Raw genomic sequence first — 24411 nt, 5'->3', positions numbered from 1 at the left:
ACCCAATTTCTCCAATTATAAAACTCGCCTGAAGCCCAGCTCAAAGTTTGTGGATTAGCACAGGCTGTGATTCCATGGCAGGGAGGTGCAGTGGGCATCAGGTCAAATGTTGAGATGAATTGAGGCTGACATCTTTCAGGGACATTCTTGCACATCTGAATTGCAGAATGTGCTCTGTGCCAGCTTAATTCAATTGATAACAGAGGCTTCACACTGACCACGACACATTTCACACGTACAATCATTTAAGCACAATGGGATTTTCTTCTCAGAACCTTTCTGGAAACATAATGACTTCCAGATTATATTAAGAGCATAATGCAATACAATGCCTAAAAATCTAAGTGTTATCTTTAGCTTTCTCGGGAAAAGAGCAATTTTTATGTGTTTTAGCAGGTCTTTTAGAATAATTCTTAAACAGTGAAGTTATCTCCACACTAAATATATTCAGTAAGAAGCAGAATTTGTCAGATATTTAGATACCCACTCTATATGGGGAAGTACAGGAAACAATTCAATTTTCTACAATCTACATTAACTCAGTGGAAAAGGTCCCACATAGCGCCTATAAATATTACTTGCTATTAAGACCTCAAATGCCAGCTATAATCTAGACATCTGTAATCAGCCAATCAATATTTACTTTTCATAATAAAATAAGAAACCATTTCCAACACATCATCCAACATAGAGAAAGCATTTAACTATAGAGACTCATATGCCTTTTAAAATGCTGTCTCTATCTTTACACCCACTTATAAATCAAAAACTAGAAAAGGTACCAATATTTTATGCATTGCACCGTAAAAATTTAAAATCAGATTAGAAAACACGGTTACCATGGTACCTGAGAGCTGCAGTTTCATGCAAAGCAATTTAACAGATGCAGAAGAATTGAACCTTACAGCAGCCATGGTACCATTTTTAGACAAACTTAAGAAGAAGCTGTAAGGATATTTCCAGATGCTGGATGGTTTCTCATTCTCCATTTGAGGAAGCTGCAGCTCTGTGTTTGCAACTCTTCAAACCCCCTCAAAGGGCTGAAATGTTCCAGGGGTGAAAACTGGATGTTCCTCGAGTCAATGGGGGTTTTACCACTGACTTCAAACAAGAGAAGTTTTCCCCTTGGCTCTTTGAAGAAGGATGAAAAAAAAAAAGCATTTAGGGAGAGCAGCAGCCTCAAGCCAACGAGGTCAGGCCAACCCACACTATGGCCCTGCTCCCTTGCTCACAGGAAATGTTCCTGCAGCCTACTTTTACAAAAGCTGCTGCTTTGGATCCCCTGAATCAAGTTACAGGGGAAAAGGTTCACAGATTAATGAGAATAATTTCTATTTCACAGTATGATTGCAGGTGTTGTACATATTCTTTTCTTTGTCCAGGGGAACCATTAAGGAGAGAGAAGAACAAAGAAAGAAACATCAGGAATACTCTGGCACATAAAAGCCAGAAATAATAGGGACTAAAAAAATACCTAGTTTTCTATGCAAAAGACTACATTTTTCAAAAAAAATGAAAAGTCACCTTTTTGTGTTGCTCTTAGAGGAACATTGCACTGGAGAGCTCCTTCTCCTGACATCATTGTAATTTGATTCACAGAGACATCTGAGTTGCCCAAGAAAAATCTACTTTTTGACAACCAAGAACCACCTCAACAGATTATTAAATTACTCATCAGGAGTCTGGGCTGGCCTTTCAGGTTGTTTAACACCTGCTATTTTCTGTTCTGGCAGCAAATTAATGGTCAGGAGAGCAAGCTGGTCATTCTTCCAGATTTTTTTCTTTCGACCTGGTCAAAAGACCGTAAGTTCAATGCTTTTTAAAACTTAGTCATTTCAGCATGACTAAACATTAGAAAGGTTGGGAAAAAATCTGTTCCCAGCAGTTTGCTCCGTGTAATTTATACACCTCAGCCTGTGAGCTCGTTGATAATGAGGGCTACAGCTGAAGATGAAAAGCTGCCTCCTGTTTTGCTGGGCCACCAAGAGACAGTGCTCTGCCTCCCTCTGCACTCCATTCCCCAATTTCTGGGCTCATCCAGGAGCAGCAGATGTGGCCAACAGGCAGCTAGAAAAAAAGGGAAATTGGCACCAGCTTCCTTCAGTGCTTCAGTGAGATTATTTACTCTGAGAGTCACACTCCTAAAACCAGCTTCTGATCACGTCAAGTACCATGGAGGGCTTTGTGCACTGAAAGAATTAGAGAGAAGCAAGCCAACAAACAGGGAATCTGCCCCAGACAAGTGCCTTGATTGCTGTTATTCTGCAGCCCAACGGGATTGCTGAGCAAGAGAAAAGATAAAGGAGCCCTTTGTAGGCACTTGCAATGACACAGCACACGTGTATGCACATCATGTACCACCTTTCACTGCTTTATCCTTTGCTGCTGGGGTTTAGTTTTGAAGGAATTATCTCACTTTGTAGCACAGAGGATTGCCCGTGGTTTCGGGAAAGCTTTTAGGTAGATATACCTCCCTTTAAAAATAGCATTTTAACAGAAAGGAGGAAAAAAAGGGCACAAAATTCCCACTCCCTCAGCGAATAATTTAGTTTTGCCAAGAAAAATGAGGTATGTTGTTCAGACAGCAGCACAATGTGTTGAAGCGAGTTGTGAACTGCTGGGGCAATATCCCAATGTCTGACTCCAAACTGGAAGGGCCACAGTTTGCCCTCCTCAGATGTTTCCCTGTTTTCTAGGAAATTCTGAGGAAGCAGTAACCAAGTTTGTGTAGACACAAGCAGCCTTACAATTCTGGTTCTAATTAATATGGTTAAAATACTGAAACACTTGATTTTTAGGGAAAGGCAACAAACATTTCAATCTCTTCTCTTCCTTGCTATCACTCAGCCTATTAAAAAAAATGATATAAGGTTCAGGCTGTTTAATTCCATTTTGAAGAAAGCATTCAACAGCACTTAAAAAGTGATACCATTAGCTATTCATTTTCTCCAATATGTTTCATATTAACAATAAAGTATCATAGTGCAGAATGATTATTAAAATCTAAGCAATAGGAGCTTCAGAATAAATGAACTGGCACACTTGACTAACCTTGAAACCTGCTTTATAGATTAAAAGTGCTTTTTTGCCATGAACACTTCGGTTGCTTCACTTTCTTTATACTTTTCATATCTGAATTGTATTTCATTCTTTCCCTTCATACTCTTGATTCTATTCAAACAAGGCAAGTCATTCTGAAAGCACTGAATGTGCACCTGATCACCGAGTTTTCCTACTTTTAGGTCATCAACAATGGGCTCACACTCACCCCAAGGTTCTCAAAGCTTCACCAGGGAACACACAAAACCTGTGCTCAAGTGGAGATTGATCCATGTGATTGATCAAATGGATCAATAGGGCATTTATGCAGGTGGTACATTTTATCATTCAACCCCAACTTGAATACTGACCTCTAAGTTTAAAATGGAATAATTCAGAGTATTTATTAGGTATCATAGGTATAGAATATTGCGGTTGTCAACAACAGCATAGCATGAATTACAGACAATGGTTTGTTATGAAAATTTTCTATTCCAATAAAGACTTTTTTTATATTGGGGGGAGGAAGAGAGAAACCCCCCAAAACTAAGAAACAACTCACAACAAGATATTATCAAAAGCATTCAAGTTACAGGGCACAGAAGAAAGATATTAAAATGAAGATACAATGGATAGGAGAGAACAATTATAACACATGGATAAAAGAAAAGAAAGGGAGGAAGAAGTGTAACGGAACTGAAATAAACTTGCACCTTTGTGGTTTGTGTACACCCACAACTGAAAGGTAAGCAACAAAAATGGCATGAAATACGAACATAAAAGGGAACTTGAAACAAGATAACAAGCAAAATCAATGTAAAGCCACTTCAAGTCCAAAAAGAAATGAAAAGGAATAAAATAGAAATCAATAGTATTTAAAAGGATTAAAAACAATAGCCCATCCATAAAGGACATTTCCCTTTTGGTTTTTAATTGGCATTAACATCTAGAGCAAACAGCACAAGCCACAGTGCTGCAGATGGCTGCGCAGCAATTTGTTCCTGTAAGGAAAGCTTTCAAATGTGTTAATTTATCTCATTAGCAAAACAATCAGTGTTATTTGAGGTGAGCACAAAGTCCTTTGGCATCCGTGTGGAGCAGGCTGGTGCTGGGTGGGCAGAGCAGAGCCGCAGCTCCTGCAGGGTCAGAGTTTGTTTGGGATGGGGAGGGAAAGGGGCGGCATCCCTTCCTGCATGGAGCTGAAATTGTCACATCTGCCGGGAGAGAGGCTTAGGAATCGCATCCCCACACCCTCCCCACAGCCACAAATGAGTGTGCTCCAGAAAATACAGCTGGCTTTCCTTGCCAGGCAGAGAATGGCTGAAAGCACCAGATCCAGGTAGCCAGAGACCTCACAATTCTTTTACTGCTTTTCCACCTGCTCTGGCTCCACTGCCCAGCTCTGATGGGTGCTGGTGTGGGAGATGTGCAGGAGGGGCACGGGACAAGGATCCTGCTCTGCTCCTGTCTCCTACAGAACAGCAGCACACCTGGGCCAAGGAAAAGCTGGAGCCTTTGGCCATTACAGGGAGATGTGGGATGAGAATGGTTATTTTGACAACAAAGGGGTAAAAGGAATCACAGGAGGAAGGGTCAAGGCTCATAGGTAAAAGCTACTTTCTTCATGGATTCTTACCTCAGGGTGCAAAATTATTCCCTCATGTTCAGAGACCCACATTCTATCACGGAAATAAATTCCACTTTCATTTTCCACCAAGCCCCAGCTTATTTACAAGTCCATGCAGGCAGCTGATTCCTGGCACTATCTGGCCAAACAATGACTAATTGTTACTGACTTCCCAGATGGTCATTCTAATAACTGGAGAAGGGCAACCAACCCAGCAATCAGGTTTCATTTAGCCGAGGATAGCACAACAGCTGTCTTTTCCTTTCCTACACACTCAAGCAGAGCTTTCTGTTGTTCCAGTAGTCTCTTGAGCATGCAGCAAATAGAGCTCCAATGAGCTGGAAAGTCCTGCTTTTGATGATGCTCTGCTGAGTTCTCCCTCCTCCTTCCTGCCCTGCATTTCTCTCCACTACAGCTGCACTGTGACTTTATGTGGGGTTTAAATGCAAGTGCTGAGCCCAGCCTGGTCACAGCATTTGCATTCAAAGGTGATTCTCTCTTATGAGAGAAAACCCAAACCCCACACAGGAGTCAGGGCCTTTGCAAACTGGCAATTCAGTTCAGCTGGTTCTCACTCAGCTTGGTCAGTTCCTGCAGCTCTAGATACCATTCTGCAAAAAAAAAAAAAAAAAAAAAAAAGGTATACACAGCTCAAATGGAGAGGTCTTTCCTGAGGAGTTCTACAGCAATGGAAAGCAGCAGAGGTCAAACCTTAGCCTGGTAAAAACTGTTCTGGCTTAGAGGCCAAATGAGGCAGAGGAAGCTCTGAGGCAGAGACAGTCTGGCACATGCTCTGCTATAAACACTGAAACTGGGCTGATATTCCCTGGAACTGCTTTGGCTGCAGCAGAATTAAAACTCCTTCAACTGTGTGTTGCACTTCAGCAGCAGCAAACCCTCTCTATCCTAAATATATCTCTGAATGTGTTATGGCTCCTGACTTCCAGACTGAACACACTTCAGCCAAGTGCCAATCTTGAAATGTTATCAGCCACTGAGTCTAATATTATCTCAGGTGAGAAATCAGATATCACTGCAGGAGAATTTGTCATATTTATTTCCTTGGCTTTCCAGTCCAGCCTTTTAGGCTACATATTTGCTCCAGGAGCAGCAGGTTTAACAGACCACACGTGAGGCAGGACGCAAACCTCAGAAAGCTGAGGGAAAAGGAGATTTTTGGCAGGTCCATCTAACCCCAGGCCTGTCCCCACCCCAGCTGTCACCTCAGTGACCCAGTTCCCAGTGGTGCCAGCACCAAAATCCCCCTGGCTGCTTCTTCCTGTGGCAAGGTTTGGGTCAGAGCTCCTCTGCTAATCACAGAATCAGCTCCACCACTGGAAACCCTTCCTTAACAAGTCTCAGGTGCCCTACCCTGCATCAGCCTCTTGCAGAACAATTACAGGGGTAAATGCTACAAACAGCTAATCCCAGCTTGGCTTCCCTTTTGTTTCTTTTCCTCCTGAAAATATCAGACCAGGGAAGTCAAGACTTGTAGCACAACAGAATTCCAAACTGCTTCTTGCCTTCTGGTTTTTAATTGCTATCATGTTGGAAATATGAAGATGGCAATAAAATTTTTTTTCTGAAATCCTTTCATTGGGAAATACCATTATCTAAATGCCAAGAGATGACTTTACAAATAACAAAGCTGGAATGTATCTGGAAGGGAATATATTACCCTAAACTTCAACACCATTTTTGGGGAGCTGGTAAATCACTTTCCAGCTAGACACAATTTTTGCAAATGTAGCATATCAGATATTTTGAATGATTAATTTCCAAGTGCTTTTAAAAAGCCATATGGCTTTTATACATGTTACCTTTTATGTATAGTACTTCCAATGAAATCACATAGGTACATCAAACATGTGTACCAGAACTAGGATATCCTAAAGTATTTGAAACTGTGGGACTCAGACACCATTTCACACCTTTTCAGCAATTATACAGAATTATGGATAGACTTACTGACTTTCAGTTAATAAAATAAAACATCCACTAATATAAGAATTAAAAACCATTTACTTATGAGTGCTTTAATTTCCATTTGGTATCTTTATCTATCATTAGTCCTAAACTTTCTGAATTTGGGTCTGAGGAGTGTTTCATGCATGTGAATCCCAGGAGGGGAGATGAACATAACCCCAGGGTATATGGATTTTCTTCATGACTGGAACTGAACGTGAAGTCTTCACCTTAGAATACAAACTTCTCCTGGCTGGGCAAAGAGAACTCTGAGCATGAGAATGCAAAGCTTCAGCATTAGACTGGCACAGAAGGGGCACTTTACACACTGTAGCATGTAGCTATGTTTAGGGAGACTGTTAATGCCCAATAAATATTTATTTCTGCAAAACCATCTTCAAGTAGGAGCCTAACTCCAGCCAAACATATCTGAATCTAAATATGAACATAACCTAATAAAATGTTTTCATTTTTAAATTATACATTGCATTCAGGATTTTAGAATACATCAAAAATTCTCTTTGTTAGCTTGGATTAATATTTTAAAGCTGGAAGTATGACAAGGAGACAAAAGGAGTATTGTAGCAGATTAAATAAAAAACACCCTTGCCACATTAAAATAGCTTTTAGAAATAAAGGGACAGCTGTTCACAGGATGAAAAGAAGCTGGAATAAATGAAACAACTACATGATACCTTGATAGCCTGATGTATGCACTCCAGTGGCACAGATCTCTCTTTGTACAATATTTATATTTGTTTCTCAGTAAGACTAACAGTGTTCTTATTATTCATTTGCATTTATGACTTGGTTTCAAAACAGGTTTCAGATCCCCTCCACAGCTCAGTTTTGCCTCTAAGTGTGATAAGAGAAGAACAACAACACCTCTACCCTGGAAAAGGACAGTGTTCCTGCAGAACATAAACTAATGACAGGTCAGGCTACCTGGATTTTTTCCTTTTTCTTTAACAAGTGATCTGAGCATGAGCATATTTCCTGATTTTGTTTCTATAAAAAAGGAAGAGCTAAAATTTTCTGCAAGTTGCTTCGGGTAAGTAAAATATCAAATGTTCTACCCTGTGACCATATCTGAGTGCCCAAGAGAATCCTATATACCCTGGCACTCAAGGTAAGGATCTCTCACAGCTCAGAGGGCACAACTCCAGTTGTTCACTGTAATAAATTTCCATTTGCAAATTATTATAAATTTTCACTGCTTTTGTAGGTATAGTGCAAATTGTAATTGCTTTTGTAAACAGTATAACTAAAATTGTGCATGAAGCAAGGCTATCACAGGATGTAAGCTTGCAAAAGATGGATCACGATCCATGACTGCTCTTGCAAAATGTATTGATGCCTCAGGTTTAGCTTTTCTATTTTTCAGGTTCTGTGCTGCTTTAGTGTGTGGGTCTGGGATTCACGTCAGGGCACGATGAGCTCTGTACAGAGCAGGGAGACAAAATTTCTTCTCCAGCTGGGCACCAAGGACAAATGATTCAAATCTCAGCCCAGGAGCACAAACAGCGTGGGCTGGAGAGAGAAAAACAAGCAGGGTGGGACTGCCTGGGCTAAAGCTGGAATGGGACAATGAACTGCAAGGTGCAAATGGAGCAGAACTGATCCCAGGGACAGACCCCGTGCCCGGCCGTGCATTTTGGGGCCATTTTGGGTCATCTTGGGTGCAGCCCTGGCTGGGCTCTGGTGCTGCCCAAGGTGCATCCATGGAGGCCTTTTAATAAATCCCTGCTTTATTCTTTAACTCTGTTCTAGGTCAGCCTTTTCAAGGCATAGCAAGTTCCTTCCTGTTGAGTTTTCAGATGGTTTTTACCCTCACAGCAACAAGACTGGAGAGCTCCAGGTAAAACCACCACTCCTTGTGCACCTACATCATAAGCTGGTCATGTCCCATGCTAGGGGGAAACAATTCCCAGTAAAAGATTTCTGTTCTGTCTCTGCTAGCCACCATTTCACCAGTTTACCCTTCAGAAACATTCCATTTTGTCTGCTTGCAAAATCACTCCTTAGAATATTGATCCATACGGGCAGTGCCTGGCTCTGAACTTATTCATTAGAGAAGGATTAAGGTGGGCAAGAGGAAAAAAAAACAACAACATTCTTTGGAAATATAAGTAGTGTGTTAGAAATTAAGCACCACAAAAGTGAGTCACAGGGTAGAACAGATCAATGGTAAAATTCAAATGAATGCACTTGCAGCTATCAAGTGATCCAGAAACGCTGATTCTCCCTGCAGGGCAAGTGCTGTGCTATAAAGGAAACAAAACAAAAATGAATTTATCATACTGTTCTTCACTTGAAGCAAAGCGTGAATACTTGATAAGAAAAACATATAAAGTTGAAAAATAAGATTAATGTAAAACAATTTTGCTTTGCTTTTTGTCCTCTTGCTCACGGTGAGCAATGCTCTCTACACATTACTAGTCCACTATAAAACAAGAAAACTTTCAGCAGAAATCTCTAGAGAAGTCCTGAAGGCAGAAAGGGAATAAAACCCCAACCAAACAGCAGAGATGCTTTCCTACCCTGCATGGATCCTACCTCATTCCCATTTCCATGAGCAGGGAATGAGCCCTGTGCCAATGAGACACCCTCACCTCATCCCTGCCTGGGACTCCCTAAGCAAAGGGCAACAAGAGCAGACTTAAGGCTGCTTTAAATTCCACCCTGGGATAAACAGGGGGGCTCTTCCAAGCCTTGGGACTCACAAAGGCAGTGGAGAGTCCTTGGGTTTTTAATTACATTTTTTTTTCTGCCTCTACTGGAGGTGAACGCAGACTCAAGACCCTGCTGAACCACTTGGGTGCATCTTTTTGGATATTGATTTTAATGTTTGGAATTATTTTGCTGAAGGTCTCTGAGCAAGTGTAACTGGAGAGAGAAATAAGGTAAGAAACTGAATGAGGGGGATTGATTGGTACAGCCACCACAAGATACAGGAAACAACAGTTTAGATGAAGGAAAAACCCATAAAAATTCTGTTACATGATATTTATGACTCCTGATTTTCTGCATGCCTGAGATTGTCCTGGAATACCATATCCTGCTTATCCCCAATTTTTCATGGTTGATCTACTCAGGAAGGAGCACAAACCAACCCTGTGTAAATCAACAGAGTTTAAATAAGACCCTGGTTTGTCCAAATAAAAGAATCTATGGCATATATATTTTCAAAGCTGAAAATAATATAGCAGATACATTAAAGAAGAACTAGCTGTAGTTGTCTCCTCTGGGCATGGAGATGTAAACACACTTGTTCTGCATCACAAATAATACACCAGATCAATGCTCAGCCTTTGAAAAATCTTGAACAAAGTTTACCTCAGAATGATCAGAGGCAATCACACTGTGAGTTGCTGCTTAAAAGCTTTTACAAGGATGCTCACAGTAGATTTCACGTGGCTGGAATGCCTGCTGTGGTTACCCAGAAATGCAGGGATGCTGCTGGATGTGTCCCACACAGGTTTTGGTGACCCTGGAGCTGGGTGCCCACAGAGAACAGACCAGCTCCATGGGCTGATGCTGGAATGCCTCCTAGCAAGACACATTTTGGAGTTACTAGGCTCAGCAATTACAAAAGAAGATGAACTAAAAGCAATCTAAATATCTAGATTTCCAGACTGCAGCGACACAGAGCCAAGGGTTCTGCTGGCAGTTCAGTAAAATCTGCAAGGGGTTGGCCTGCAGCTCTCCCAGGAACCACAAACAGCCCCAGAAACACTCCCTGAGCCCGGGCAGGAGGAGCAGGGAGTGCTGACAAATGGGTTTCATTTCTTCAGACACTCACACTGAGCCTGATGGTGCTTTTTACATTGCATAGGGGGTTATAAACACAAACACCAACACAGCGCTGCTGCAGCCACGCTTAAATCTAACCCTAAAGTGTCTTCTGGCTCAAGACTGTAACAAAACAGCCCTTCAGAGACCAGCAAGGCTGTGTTTTGAAGGATGCATAGTCTAAGCCTGCATTTATTAGAAAATCTGGCCACACATCCTGCAGCCTTCTAAGATTTGCCAAAGTTGACTTCAAACGAGCATGATCAGCACTCGCTCACTTTGTGCTGATATAAAAGCAGAATTCAGCTCTGTGATATTGCTGCAGTTGGCTCCCACTCCAGTGCATAAAAAATTATTGATCCATTTGCAGACCACTTGGAGAGGCAGCCAGAGGAGCTGAGCACGAGATACCCACAGAAAACATGACAATTCCACAGATATTTCAAAAGAATAAAGAAAGGTAAATTAATATTAGCCAATGATTTAAATAAAATTTAGATTTAAATAATAAAAAGATAGAACTCTAAGGTACAGAGAAACTTCTTCATAAAGGGGAAGGTTTGTCCCTGAAAGAGAGCTGTGCTCAAGATTACTATTAATTCAGTTACAAAAACCTTTTCACCTTTAAGAATAACAGCTGAAACAATGCCAGTCCCTTTTCCATCTACACTATTTAAAAAACAGGAAGAACACTCCTAAACTTAGAATGTCAAACCTAAAATCTTGACCATAAGTAGGAACAACACTAAATCTCCCCCCAAGCTGGTTTGGCCTTGCTGTTTTATTCATGATAACCAGAAGTTATGGGTCGATTACAGAGCTCATAATCCAGCACTACAGTTATGCAGAAAGATGAAATATTTCATTCATTCTGCCCAAAATTGACTTTATACAGCATCAGTTATTCTAAACATTGCAACATCAAACTTGATATATCAGATTCTGTCATAACAACCAAAAATACTCAGTGCTTCCCTCCATGAACCTCTTTAGGTCATTTATTCTGCAAGTTCTAAAACCTATTTAGAACTTTGCATCACATCTCATGGCAGATTATTCTTCAAATTAAAAACTGTCCTTTCTTAAGGTGAAAGCAGCTGCCCTGACTTTGTTCAGTGGGGGTTCAGAAAGTTGATGGCTCTGAGTCCCAATTCTATTTGGATTTCAGGCAAAAATCCTGCAGGGGGGAAGCAGGAGTCCTTGGTGCTCTGAGCAGGTCACACTCCTGTCAATGCCTGAACAGAGTAAAACTTTACAGACCCTCCTTTTCTTCAGCAGGAGCTTATCAGAGTAGGTGCTGTTCAATATTTAACATCTTCCCCCTGCCCAATTTACACTCAGGTTGAAGGAATGTTTTAAATAAAACATTAATGTACATACTATCAGAGGGAGGGAATAGAAAATAAAAGCTGTTGAGATGTTAAGCCTTAAACACATCATTATTTCTTGCTGGCTACCTTTATGTCCCAAATTTTGTACTCAGGACAGCCATAGGCTCTAACCCCTTTGTGTAATGTATTATTTCTTTCTTCTGCTGTCAGAGTCTCTCCCAGCTGATCTGGGAGAAAGCGAGTTTTAATGATTTTTTTCTTTCCTGAAAGACAATGTATTTTTTTATAGTCAGTAATGATTTTCAACATCCAAACTCTGTCTTTAATGTGTTTATTTCCCTCATAATTACTTTCTTGTTTGTACTAGCTAGAAATTAAGATTGGTTAAATAATTCTTAGTTTTTTCTTCATTAAAATTTTTTTCATCCTTTATGAAATAGCCTTAGGAACAGACCCCTTCATGTCTTTGAAAGAAACATTTGATAATATCCAGTAGAGAAAGAGAGACATTGCTGATAAAGTTTCACAGGTCACAGGTACCACACCAAACCTTTAAATGCCTGGTGAAATTAGATAAAAATGTTAAATTTTCATCTGGGCACTTATAAAACCCCAAAGTTTTGATACTGTGGCAAAGTTTCTCCCCCAGCTGAAAATTCTCAATACCAAACACAAAGAGCTGCATAAGCAGGAGCAAGATGAGGATCCCTCAGCTAATTGTGTGAGCAGAGCAGAGAACACCCTGACACCAGAATTACTGACACTGATCAGGGCTGAGCTCCTGTGACCCACTGAACCTGAGCTTTTGCTTTGTCATTTATGCTTGCCAAGGTTGTCTCCATCCTGCTTTAAAAGAAAAGATAACAAAGAACTTCCAAGGCTTGAATGGCTGTAATTTTCTTCATAGAACCTATAATATTATAAAAGAACTAATGTGCAATCTGAATAGGTAAAGGAGTAAAAATAAAATAAATTGGTCTAGCAACATTTAAATGATGGCAAATGTAAGTTTAATATAAAACCATATTAGAACAATTGAGAATCACGAGAGACTGATTTATTATTTATATAACACACTAAAAGTTATCTGTAAAGGAAATTGTGTAATATGCAGTAAATTAGACAAAGCTGCACTATAAATTGGGATTAAATCTTAAACTGGTTTAAATATTTAATGTGCTATCATGACTCACATTTTCAATAATGCTTGTTCAAAGTTCAGCAAGAAGTGTGGAAGCAGACTGAGGAGGAGCACTCACAAAGCCTTGCCTCCTGACGATGCCAATTAAATCAAATCATCTCTTAATTGCCAAAACCAGGCAAAAGCAGCACAGGTCTTGTGCTGAGGATCTGCTGCAGAACTCACCAGGGATACTGGAAAAACTCTCATTAAAGCCAGCAGAGCTGAGGTCACAGTAACTGCACAGGGTGCAAGATGAGTTCTACATATCAGAATGCATTTCTGAAGTTAAAACTTTATTTGTGGAGTTCCACCTAAGGTGCTGGGGAACGCTGATTTCAAGGGGATTGACCTGCATGGCTTAGCCCTGCCTCACACATTCAGGTTTTGCACTACTGTGGAAAAACAATTGCCTCACTTCCAGTCTGTGGCCTTAACACACTGCGCACAGAAATAAATCAGAGTCCTTGACCGACAAGGTTTATAACTGGGGATGTCAGACAACAGGCAGACAAAAGCAGGGACAGTTCAAGGGAAGCATGGCACAGCTTTGGTCAGCAATTCAGGCACAGATCTCAGCACATTGGCAGCCTGACTCCCTCAGAGGGCTCTAAAGGGGAAATGGTTTTGTTTCACTCAGGGCAACGAGGAAAAGGCACCAAAATTCTGCTTGTAATCCATGGGGCACTTGTCAGGCTGGGGGAACGTCAAGCTGCAACCTCTACATCCTAGAAAAGGTGGGATAGGGCTTTACAAAGGGAAAATGGTTAAAATTGATCCGGGGAGAAGATAAATTACAGAATGTAAGGTAATAGTTCATCAGCAATAATCTGAATGGAAATGAGTGGGTGACATTGTTGGTTAAGATCACAGGAGAGGATTTTCACTATTAAACAAGACACAAAATTATCATTTATCTGCACAATACTTAACTCATGGATCACTGAAGTCTTATCATAGGTATTCCTTATGAAATCACTTCTAAAACATAAATATATTTACATTTGTGCATAAAAATAAAGAGACGTCAGGGAAAAAATACTACATATTTCGACTCCTCTCTGTCATATTAAAATGCCAGATGTCTAAATGTATGAATTTGCTGAATCCAATCTGGCTGACAGTGGAATATTTGGATGGTTCCACACTAAACCAGTTCTGTGCCTGTTGTCTGGACAGACTCACAGGAGTTTTGTTGAGTTTATCTGGACTTCAGCAGTGCAACTCTGCCCTGCTCTGTTTGATGCCCATCATTCCCCTAAAAGCATCACAACTGTGAGTGGAGCAGAGTTTTTAAAAAATGGTATAATTTGCAGGTTAGGCTTCACTAATAGTTTTAAAGCTAATGTGTTCTGCACAAGAAATAATATTTAGTTGTCTGGAATGTTCTGAGCTGCTTAAAACACCTAATTGTCATGTTGATGAATGTAAAATAGGCATAAGGCAGATAAGTGTGGCCCACAGTGAATTGGAATTACCTAGCACTGCTGCTGTAGGAAATGTGGATTTTAATTATTATTTTACTTTAAAAGACATTGTTTTGCACAAGAAAAGGTCTCCTTATCTGCATGAACTTCAGACTGCTGAGCTAAGCAGGGTGGCTGCAGTTTTCCTTGAAGGACAAAGGAGCCCCTCCATCAACAACGCCCATGGGGACACAGCTTGGTCTGTGGCCATTTGTGGGACACAATTTCTGTCCTAAAAGTTGTTTCTGTCACACAGGACAGACTCCTTGAGTCTCTGAAGTTCCTGTAGTTTATTTCTTCATTATCTTTAAAACTAGAGTTTGTTCATGGCTAGTTATGATTCAGGCACAAACCCCAAATTATTGTCTATTAATGTCATACTGACTGTACATTATTAGTGCAATATCTGGGCCTAAATAAACAACAAGAAAACTTACATTACCAAAATAGATAAATATATAGGAACAAACCCCCACATCCTCCCCTTGAATTTATGTATTTTGGAAACCAGCCCAATTTTCCCCCAATCCCAATGTCAGTAAGAGTATTAAGCATTACACTAAATAATTTTTTCTAATTTATAACAGCCCCTCTCTTCACAGTCCCACAATAATATAGCTTCTAGATAGACAAAGATACATGCACAATCTCCCCTCCCAGCTTTAATTTATTTCCATCCTTGTTACAAATATCTGAAAGCCAGCAGCACTGTTTGGGAGTTGGCTTGAGTAGGCTGATTTTTATTGTCTAGCAAAACTGGTGAAAGATGTGAGGATGTGCTTAATTCCCAAAACTACCCAGCCACTTTATCTGCTGTTGAAAGAAAAGTTATCCATTCCCGGTTCTCAAGGGAAAGGTAGATGAGGAAGCAAAAATTCCCATGAAAAGCACACCATTCTCTTTCTGCACTATTAGAACCCATGTTTCTCAGCAATGTATTTATGTATTTTCCTAAAGAATATTGTAAGTAAAGGCTTATTGATTTCTGAAAAGCACGCACTACGAAAGAAACCGCTGTACTCCTCTTTGCTAAAGACATCTGATGTTCAGAAGGTAAAGGGTAATAAATTACAATTCCAGACTTTTCCTGCACCTGCTGCCTCTGGCCCCGGTCCCAGGATAACAAGAACTGCAATCATCCCCAGCAGCAGGAGCCTGACAGGCACAGGGACAAACCCCACCTGTCACTCACACCACATCTCCCCAGCAATGAGCCGTGCTAAAGGAATCCCTGCAGCTGGATCCCTCTGCAGCCTGGCACCAGGTGCACGGGGCACAGCACCACGCCTGACAGAGCTCCCAAATCCAACATTTGGCTGGAGAAATCAGCCAGGGTGGAAATCAGGACACAGCTCTGTGACCGTGCTCACAGGGGTCCGAGGATGAGGGAAGAGATGAGGATCTGACTCCATGTTTCAGAAGGCTGATTCATTATTTTATTATATTTATTATACTAAAACTATACTAAAAGAATAGGAAAAAGGATTTCATCAGAAGGCTAGCTATAGAAAAGGAAAGACTGAATAACAAAGCCTTGTGTCTCAGACAGAGTCTGAGCCAGCAGACTGTGATTGGCCATTAATTAGAAACAACCACATGAGACAATCCCAGATGCACCTGTTGCATTCCACAGCAGCAGATAACCATTGTTTACATTTTGTTCCTGAGGCTTCTCAGCTTCTCAGGAGGAAAAAATCCTAAAGAAAGGGTTTTCCATACAAGATGTCTGTGACACAGCTCCAGCTCTGCTGGGCTGTGCTGGATGCAGCCACAGAGCCTCTCCTGGGGGAGAGGAGACCCTGGGAGTGCTGCTGTGTGTGTTTATCCTCCAGATCAGCCACTGAAGATCCCTCTCAATGCAGATCAATGATAGAATAGACAAATAGCCCATTTAGATATTTCCAGGTGTGTCTCTCTATATATTCTTACCACTCTCTTGGGATAATGTAGCTCTGATAAATGTAAGCCAGTCTTCTTGTGGAAGAACACTCTCTGAAATACATTTCTGGTGCTGATTATAAGCTGAGAATAATTTATTTTTAAAAAATTCTCAGCAAGAACATATCCAATCTTCATCATGATATGAAAAAATATTATGATATCCAGCTTGGTATTATTTTTATGAGTTCCATTCTTTCTTAATAGAAACTTGAATAAAAGCTGGTCTGGCCAAACCTCTCTGTTTTATTTCTTTTATTGTAACCATTAAATCAGCTTTCATTTCATTACTCTAATTGTGCCTGGGAGCAGCAACTGCCACCTTAAGGCACATAACCTAATTTAAAATGCTCACAGCTCATTCCACCTTAAAATATATTGCAATACTTAGGTTCAGCACAGCAGGTCAAGCTATACAACAGCACTCTTGTGATCAGAGGACTTTTTGGCAGTTAAATCAGGAGAAAGACTGAGGCAATGTGAAAAAAGTAACATTTCTCTTGCTTAGAAGATACACAGTAGTTGACATAACCATTTTTTATTTGTACCTTAAGTGTCTCCAGAGGATTCTTATTTAGGCAGAGATTTCTCACATAAGGAGCATTTCTTGGCACAGCACACAAACATCTAATTCACTTGGATGATTTTTACTGTGGGGATTATACATGTAAAGAGCCACCTTACTGGGCTGTGAGGGGAAAATCCATAATGATGATGTATATGCCTGTTTGTGCTCCTTGTGTGGGCCTTTCTCCCATTGTTTCTGACTGTCTTCTGTCTTTATCTATTCCAGATCTGCCTGTAAACTGCATATTCCCTCAATCTTATTGATATTCTCTCCATTTTATTGATGGGGAAGCGAGACACAACAATTAAACAACTCCCTGACACAACATAGGGGTGCAAAGGCAGAGCTGGCATTTAAATTTAGGCCTCCTCCCTGCCAGGTGAGCGCCCCATATAAAAGGTGCTGTTGCAGCCACTCCTCCTTTCCTCTCTCATTGCACAGACTCATTCCCTACAGCAATATTTCTGAAAGACTTGCCCTGGCTCAGGGATTCCAGCCCCTGGAAACCAGGCCATGAGTAAAACACTTCCCTTGAGCAGACGTGGGGCAGATCTTCGTTAGGAGGAAGTGAAATTACAAACCTGAGTTGTTGTAAGGTGCAATAAAGGGGCAAACCAACTTTTCCAGTCTTGAGCATCTCCAAAAAGCCCAGGAGCACACCTCATCCACCTGAAATCCTGCATAAAAACCTCTGTAACCCAGTGTCTGTTCCCTGCTGGACCAAAGGAAGCCAGAAAGGAGCAAAACCCATGGGGGGGTTCAGGGTTGGTGTGAGGTCCAGGTCCAAGGGAATTCAGTACAAACAACCAATAAATATCTGCAGTTTGCTTTGGAAGAAGAAGGGATTTTTCCTTGGTCCTGCAGAGAACCAGGCTGATAGGAAATATCTCCCCACTCTCCTTGGGAGGCAGCAGCTGAGGAGCTGCTCATTTCATGGGCTGAATAAACCCTAATTACACCTCAGAGCACTGATAAAGGACCAAGCAGTCCCTGGGCTGGACATAAACAATGAATGGATCCATTCATTGTGAATCTGTTTTAGATATGAGAAAACCAGAGATGGGTCAGTGGATCTTGACCAAAACCCCATAATAATCCTATTTTGATGCATTCTATGATGTAACATCTCTATAAGTATTTGCATAAACACGTATTTACATATTTCTAGACACTCACATGCCCCACCCATCTATAAATCAGATTCTGAGGACAATTACCCATCCTTTCATATATGTCTTCCAAAAAAAAAAATAGTATTTAAGATACAAATCTTAAAATTTCCCCAAACCTTCTTTTTGCAGATATTTTAAAACAGGTTTTCCCCCTTCAAACAAATCAGCATATTTTAAAAATTCTTCAGTTGAAGTGTCATTGATGAAATACTCCAGGCTGGGGAACTTTACTATGTGATAAGAATGACTTAGCTGTGAGCTGAGGCATCCCAAAATGACAGTTTTCAGAAAGCCCTGATTCTGTTTTCATAATGTAAATTAGATGATTGAGTGGCATATGGTTATCCTGTTGTTATGACATAGCTGTGTGTATTTTCTCTGCATCAATAAAATTAGAACTTGAAAAAAAAGCACTCATTTAAATTGCAGCATGAACAAAGCCCCAACTGAAGCACATCATACATATAATGTGCAGGGATATGGAGATACATTTGCATCAGCTTGATCTGCATTACAGCTGACACCAACCTGCTCCAGAGGTAGGGACAGCACAGGTCACTGCAGAGCCAGAGTTATTCCAGCAGCCAAAATGCTGCTCCAGGGTCAGGCCATGGCCTTCATCTTCTGGTCAGTGCAGGAAATTGAAGCCTTCCACAGTGTGGCATCATTTTATTGGAATTCCTGGTTATTAGGAGCCTGGCTCTCAATTGTTGTTTTTCAGTCACTGAATTGTGTTTCACAATAGTGCCACATTTGGTAAAAATACTTAGTGCTTTCCCTAGAAGATTTTTGATCCCACCTACACATCCTTTGATGAATATTTAATTATTTTCACAAAGTGTAACAGCCCAGGTATCAAGGACATGAACCTGTTGTCTCTCTAGGTGCTTCAGGGCTGAGCTCCAAAAACCTGCTACAATTCCACCACGTCTACACAAGTGCTGCAATTTTGCTGCCCAGATGAGGAACATGGGCATCTCCTGCCTCCTTTTTTTTTCCTGTGTGCTCAATAAATACAATTTTAACAGAGAACTGCAGTACTAAAACCAGTGGATCATTAATTTTTGAGTATCTTCCCTAGATACTCCATCTGAGCAGCTCTGGAGCAGAACACAAACATCTAATCCAGGAGGATTAATTTTCACCACAGAGATTACATCTGGTAAAATGTGTCATGTAAAATCTTCGTGATGCCCTGGTGGGATGAGGGCTTTGGAGAGAATCTTGTTTTGAGAGTTGTTGGAATATAACTGAAAAACAACATTGCCTTTTCAGGTAAGATGAGCATGAAGGCTTTTAGGCCACCTTCAGGCAGGACTGGCAATCACTCAGGAACTGCCTGATGGCTCCTGTGATGCAGTAACTCTTTTTTTTTTTGTGGATATTGGCAGCTTCCTTCTAAACTCAACTTTGTAACCCAAGTCTCCAGCACGTTTAGAATTGCAGATGTGTGTTCTGAGAATTTGCAGTGTTTGCCAGAAAGACACTATATGATATTAGCACAGTTGGTTCTGAATTTTAAACCCAAATCTGATGTTCTATGACTCACAGCCTCAGGAAAGAATTAGATGAATATCTCATAAGGGGAGAGACACTGCCTGAATATCTTTATAGAGGAGATATGCTGAATAATAACCATTATCTCCATATGACAAGCTACCATTCTACTTAGGATCTGGTGTGCTGCTACACAAGCAGAGAATGCCACAGAGATAGCCATATCTGAGTTATCTTTAATATACCTAGAGTGCCAGAAAACAATGGAACTGCAGCAGCACAGACCTCACTCATTGCTTTTCCTTTCAGTTCATGTCCAGGATGCCTCACCAACACCCCTGCACAGTCCACTCTGAAATCCTGGCTGTCCCAGGGCTCCTGCTTGTGCTGTAATCACACCTCTGCTCACAGCACTGCATCAGTTCAAATTTGGAACAACAAACCAGCACTTGAAATATGGAGGGTGTTTACCAGAGCTTCAAGATAGCTGGCCTCTCATTTAGATAACCAGCACTTCATTTCCATGTACACCTTTCTTGTAGCAAAGTCCCTCACAGCACCTGAAAACAAGAGCTCCAAGTGGATCTGAGAGGAATTTCTGCCAATAAAAATATTTACTACACCTTGTTTTGAAAAGTCTGAGTCATCTCATAGACTGGTTGCTATTAAACCTAGAGTGACCTTATTTTCAGGGTGTCCAGATTCCATCATGTGCTAGGATTTCTAGGATTTGCACTGGGTGTTCCTCTCTCTTACAGAACTCAGAAACACTAAAGTTGCCTTCAAGAACTTTAAGTCCAAAGAATTACAGCAGAGAAGTGAACAACAGCTTGTGGCATTGCAAGACTCGTGGTGCCATGTAAATCAATCTGCTCCAAGCATCCCCATTATAATTCTTTTTGAAAGGCCCAATAAATGCTTGTACAAACAGATGATAAACCACAATTCCTTTAAGGACTTGAAAGAGGACACTGCTTTGCATGGGGAGGAGGTGCACTCCATTTGGCTGACTTTACTGCCTACCCAGGCTCACATCTGGAGCAGCAGGATTTATGGCCCCTTCAGGCCATAATTCTGTTAAAGGAACATGGAAACAGCTCCTTTTGTTGTGCAGCTCTAGGAGATGCCCACCCCAAACAGCCCAAGAGGAGCTGGGCTGCTCCTCTGACTTATCAAGCATTTTTCATTTCTTTTTTACAGAGAAAACCTCGTGACATTGTCCTCAAATGTCCTGAGTTCAGCAGCCGGAAGTAATGACAATTATCAACATTCAAATAGCTCATAATTCACTGTATTTAACACAATAACCCCCAAAATTCCTAACAGGAGTGGAATACTCACAGTGCCCTGGTGCTATAGAAATGCACAGTGTAAGGTTGCTTTTTCTGAAAAGTTTTTATATTCAATAACCCAAAAGACCAGAGATTGGAAGAGAAAACATGGGTAAATCTGTGTTTGGTGGATTTTAGGGATGGTGTGGTGTTTCAGCATTGCTTACCTCTTACTTCCTCCTGCCTTGACACTTCGTTATTGCATTTTCTTGCTGGATTCATGGTGAATCTCTGGCATAATCTTTGTGGCAGGAGAGGAACAATACTGGGATATTCACTCAGTTGCCCTCCAATTTCTGATCACAATTATTGTGATAAGAGAAGGAGCTGCAATAGAAATGGGTGTGTTTTAACAAATATCCAGCATTTCTGGCTCTGTTATTTTACATCCCTGGTACCATTTCTAGACCATGCCCAGGAGGAGCTTGTGTGCTAATGCTTGCAGATTGGGCTTGTGAAAAGTGCCTCCATAAATAGATTTATCCTTTAAACATCAGTCTCTCTCCTTCCCTTCTGAGCAGCATCTTTCATTTTTCACAAGATGCAAAAAGAACCTACTGATGATAATGTCCTTTTGCTCCTCTAGAAAGAGAAGCTCTTAAACCCCTCCAGCAAAACATGTCCCTGTTTAACAAGTTACTGAATAAATGCAAATTCCATGGAGCTTTGCTTAATGGGGCAAGCAAGTACTTCAGTTCAAAGTTGAGGAAATCATGGATGCTAACTTAGAAATGCTCCTTTCCCCTGAAGTTCAGCTCTGCACAGAATCAGGGAAATGAAATCAGCTGGAAAAGATATACACAGATTAAAAAAAAAAAAAAAAGCCAAATCCCTCAAAATTTGAGATGTGAGATGTAACAAACTACTCTCAGATATGTATTTAGATAAAGTGATTTTTAACTAAGTGGTAAGAAAGACATCACTTTTCATCAAAAATTAGGCTGGTGTGGAAAGAGCAGTGCTGATCTACCACACCTTGCAGGCTTTGCCAGTCCCAGATAAGCTACAGCAAAGTCTTCATGACTCAAATATTAAACTTTTAGAACAGCTTTTGTTTCCTCCCATGCTGCTCACCTAAACAGAAGGATTGGAAAACATCTGCAAAGGCACTGCTTGTTCCCTTTACAGCCCTCCTTAATCTCCAGTGCTGTAATGGAGCCACAAAAACAGTGACAGCTTGAATTGGACAGCTCAGGATTGACACTCCTGCTTTACATCTTAAGAAATATTGTCTCCTGGGCTATTCAAGCTCCTTCATAAGCAGCTGTGGTCTTTTTCTTCTCCTGAGATTACAAGATTTAGGGAGAAAAGACTGGATTTTTGTAACTACAGTTCAGTACAAAGCACCTGCAGCATCACCTCCAAAACCTCTCATTTCTTGCTGCAACGTCAGATCTGATTTGTGATGAATTTCTTTCCTGCACATAGAGGACAACTCCAAAAGCACAAACAACACCCATGGTCTACAATGGGTGCCAAAAGGCAATGTTCTAATCCACTTTCTCCCAACATTATTCCTTGTTTGGGATCTCAGATATTATTTTGAGGCTCAAAGCAGAAATTTCAGGGCCCAGAGAACACACAGTGTTTAACAGAGAGCTCTCCAGAGTGTGGCTTCTGGAGCAAGGGGAAAGCATGAACCTAAACATTTCTAAGGGACAAAACAATTGGTGATGAAGTGGTAACAGGATTCAGTTGGATAGAACTAATTACTCATGGTAGGGCATGAGAGCAAGGGCTTGCTTTGGCAATAAGTGAACTTACTGAAAGTAAGAACAATAATAAGCCTAAATATGGGCTTGATTAAGGGAAAGTTTTTCAAAACTCAATGTATGGAAGTAATTAGACAGAAAATGAGAACAGGAGAAATGGCACCAAGTCACTTGGAGACACACTATATAAAAACATAGATTTTCCTTATGCATGATATACACAGTGGACTAAAGCTCCAGTTTTCTTATCAATCTGGCCTTATCGCAAAGACATTTATTTTCTAGTCATGAACGACTGGATTCAATTAAAACACAGGCTTGCCTGTCAATTAAATTGAAACAGAAACTCTCCTGATATTCAGAAGTAAGTGTTAAAAATCACCAAGTACTACCAGCAGTTGCCACACTTAAAACTCTTCACACACACAAGCAGAATGTATTCTGTTGCTGAATTACTGTAAATCTGAGTTTCTATTACCTTTTGGGGGTTAATTTAAAGGGAAAAAAAGATTATAGTCCTTTCTAAAGTCTAAGCATTTAATTTTTTTTAAGTCCAACAACAAATATCGCAACAGCAGTGTGATACAGATATGCAAGGGTATGATGAATTATTGGGTGACTTTATGGAGTCACTTTTCATCTCCACTTAAAAGGTGCCAATTTTTTATTAAGTTTACTTACTTAACCTGCCATTTCATCCAGCCTAGAGAAGCTTTGCTGACACCTCAGCTTAATTTAGCTTGCTTAAATGGAACTTTGCTACGTTTAAATACACATGCTCTTGCTCCTAGCTTATTTCACATCACTAAAAATGAATGAGAAACTGTTGAGACCTGTACTCTGAGTACACTATTTCCTTATGAATTGGGTCTTGCAGCTGTACTAAAACAACTTTTGGATGTCCCCTGGAGGAAATAAATATTAAAATTTCATCTCTCATATTTCCTAGGATCCACAGCAAGTGCACTGCCAGCAGTGGAGGTTCCCAAGCCAAGACCACCCTGGTGTGTCCCTCAGCTGCCAAGGTGCCACGGCCAGGCTGTGCTGGTGCTTTTGTGTGGCAGGAGCTCCTCACCCTGCTCCTGCAGAGGGGATGCCCTTGGCTCAGGCTGTGATGCTGAGGGAATTCCCTCTAACGTGAGCAGGGATGTGCCAGTGGAAGCTGCCCTCTCATGGGGAGCTGTGCCCCTCAAACAGCAGGAGGATATTGGAACTGTGCTAGGATTTCTCAGCTGTCAGAAGCAGAGCTAGAATTCCCCTGTTAATAGCCAGTGCTAACAGATTCACAACAGGCCTGGAAAGCAGAGTGATGTTAAACTGCTCTGGCTTTGTGGCTTGGGCCTTTTCTAAAAGCAGAGCACCAAAAAGGTCACTTCACACTCGGCACTTTCTCATTAGTTTTGCATTTAGCAGGGTTGTTCTTTATTCCTTCCCTTCTTCTATTGATCCTGGGGGAGAGGAGGCGCAGAGGGAAGATGACAAATAGGCTGCAGTTGTCCCTTCCCTTCTGTCATTTGTTTCACGGGTAAGTGAGTAGAAATGAAGACAGCATGTTCCACACGGAGTGCTGAGAGCACAGAATACGGCCTCCAGCTAGAGCACAAATAATTTCTATGCATGATGAATCCTTTCAATAACGAGGGCCCTGCTAATGCAGGATCAAATCACAGTCATTAGCTCTTGGCACTGTTCTTAAAATGATATAGAAATCCAAGCAGCACCCAGCCATGCTCCTGTAGCACACACACACACTAGCCAGGATTTCAGCTGGCAATTCACTTTTCTCATCAATG

The sequence above is a fragment of the Melozone crissalis genome, unplaced genomic scaffold, assembly GCF_028551555.1.
Source record: "Melozone crissalis strain CALT ecotype California unplaced genomic scaffold, PUWL_Pcris_2 ptg000017l_1, whole genome shotgun sequence".
In the NCBI taxonomy this organism is placed as follows: Eukaryota; Metazoa; Chordata; class Aves; order Passeriformes; family Passerellidae; genus Melozone; species Melozone crissalis.
This window is presented reverse-complemented; position numbering follows the sequence as displayed.